The following is a 2422-nucleotide window of genomic DNA, read 5'->3' as shown; positions in this document are numbered from 1 at the left end:
TCAACATTACTCGAAATCTTCGTCACTTCCAAGTATTCCAATGATCCCAAAGGTTGTAAGTTTAGCGTCATCGTTGTTGAAAATCCGTAACTATAACAACAAGAAAACAATTGTAAGAGCCACAAGTTTTCACGGGTTCAACCGAAACCCACTTGTGTGCCAAATGTGCCTTCAACAATTTTGGGTGCCTTAACGGCAAATGATAGTTTCTAAGTAGGGGGTTTGTCTTAATCCAAACTATCGGTGCCTTTATAGGCCTAATGCATGATGCACACATGTCCTATTTAGGGACATGCCAGGGTACCTCTGTATTGGGGTCTGAAAATAAATCTGAAGCAAACTGGAATTGAGAGGAAGGAGGGAGGAGAATGGGGTAGAGCAGAAAGGGGGGATTTATGAGAGTGGAACTTTGAAAATCATAATTGCTTCACATCCTTTGTAGTTCAAGAGATTAGCACTCTACAACACCCTTTTCGTTTCTCATTGAGAGTATGTACTTTAAAGCAATCGTGAATTTCTTTTGCTAAAGGAAAATTCAGGATATAGATTTGCATTAGGGGGTGTTCTACGGAAATCCTGAAAGAAAAAAAAAAGAGGGTAAACGTTCTTACTGTTTTCTTTCATGTTATTGTGATTGTGATTAAATGTCCGCGCCATTTTCATTTCCTTGTTGTCTGATCTTTTGATTTCCTTATTCCATGTGTGTATGGGAAGAATTAATCAGGAAAATTATTTTGGTCATGACCCATGGATTTGAGTAAAAATAATAGAAATTTGGTATATGTCTATAAGATGTAGGGTGTTAGATCCTGATGCCAATTAGTTTACTGGTGAGTGGTCCTAACTAGGATGGATTACAAATCTTCATTTCTTGAGTGATTATATGCATGCAACGGATTCAATCGTGTTTGGTATAGAAATAATTTATGGATTCATGTAGATTTGTTCCCCATGAGCGTGTCCGGCTGTCTGCATTATTGCAATTCAAATTCAGCTGTTATAATCCATTCTAATGCCTTTCTTGCTACAATTATGAATGATATTACTAATTTTATCACCTAATCCATATTGGTTTATTTCTATGTCTCTTGTGCTAAAGAAATTGATTACTGACTAAACCTAGGATGGGGACTTGGGTATGAAACTGGTGGTGTTTTGGGATGTATTTTCAGCTGAAATATAGTGAAGTGATGTTGGGGCCATTCCTGCAACAAACTCATCTTTTCACCAACAGATAGCCCACACACTGTTCGCTAAAATGCTCGAAAGAAAAGAAAAAGAGTAAAAGTTCTTATTTCCTTCTCCACTCATTTCAGAAATGGCAATGGTTGGGACCATTTATTTTATAGTAAACAAATAGTGGTATCTTGAGAATGGCTTAAGCATACTGCCATAGTCTCTCGTTGCTTCTCCAGGAGTTTCCGAAAGTGGTAAGAATGTTTGAACGTACAGCTTGCTTAATAATCTTGTTAAAGGAATTGTATAGTTTAATTAGTATCTAGACTACTTTTTGTACTCAAGTACGGTACCAATTTATGATTGAAATTAATCCTTGCACTTGTTTCTTATGAAGTCAAGCATGATTTAATTGACAAGATTGCGCACAAGGAGTAACGGTGGCTGGTAGCCATTTTCGATGCATGGCTAAGATGTGTGAATGTTTAGAGGTTACGGTCGATTAGGAAACTTGGGTTTCTTTCCTAAGTTGGAATTGCAGGGCAGTAGATGTATATAAGAAGAACTGATACAGAGATGAATAACATATTGATTTCTGCATGTTACTTATTCAGCTACTTGATCTTGGTATGTACGTACTTGAATAATTAGATAAATATGTTACTACTTAGTCTTGATGATGAGGAAATGACTTAAGTAGTGAACCAATAGAGTGTTGGTGCTAATTTGTTTATAGTGCTGGTACTGATCGACACCTTCCGATTTACTCAATAGATGTACAAGCTCAAAGGTGTAGGAGTAAGTTATCTAAACCCAAGATACGTTTAGAATTATGCCTATATCTTAAGATCCGACCGTTAGAATATTGTGCTTTTTTGGATATGTTTTAGTAAGACGAGTCATAAGACTACTGTAAAAATTTCAGGACGATCAGGTAACATTAGCTACCGAAAAACTTTACTGAATTGGAACTGCATTGTGTAAAAACGGAAATCCCTTACAGCCTCACTTATCCGTCCTTATCTCATAAATGGTCATAGGATTGGGTCGAGACTTTGTAGTTTGTTTTATGTGATTCCACATTGAAATGAATATGATACTGTGGTTATTGTCTTGACATCCTTACGTTGGCTAAATTAAAATGAATGTCTTCAACTGTTTAAATGTGTTGCATATAAAGCTATAAAAATTACTATGTGGAGTAGAAACACATTTTCTAGATTTGTCGCATTCCCGTCTTGCATTA

At 36.3% G+C, this 2422-nt stretch overlaps 1 long non-coding RNA gene across 2 annotated transcripts; it reads left to right on the top strand.

The window, feature by feature from the left end:
• Positions 1-327: 327 nt before the first annotated feature.
• On the top strand, positions 328-1872 carry LOC113336616. 2 transcript variants are annotated; one of them, XR_003353972.1, is made up of 3 exons: positions 328-597; positions 1124-1430; positions 1579-1872. It is a non-coding gene; the product is annotated as an uncharacterized LOC113336616 (long non-coding RNA). The 2 variants fall into 2 exon arrangements; XR_003353971.1 differs by having other exon boundaries at positions 1574-1872.
• The last annotated feature ends 550 nt before the right edge of the window (positions 1873-2422 follow it).

The sequence above is a fragment of the Papaver somniferum genome, chromosome 1 (genome assembly GCF_003573695.1).
Source record: "Papaver somniferum cultivar HN1 chromosome 1, ASM357369v1, whole genome shotgun sequence".
NCBI classification, from domain to species: Eukaryota; Viridiplantae; Streptophyta; class Magnoliopsida; order Ranunculales; family Papaveraceae; genus Papaver; species Papaver somniferum.
The sequence above is the reverse complement of the archived record's forward strand: the minus strand, read 5'-3'. Positions and strand labels throughout refer to the sequence as shown.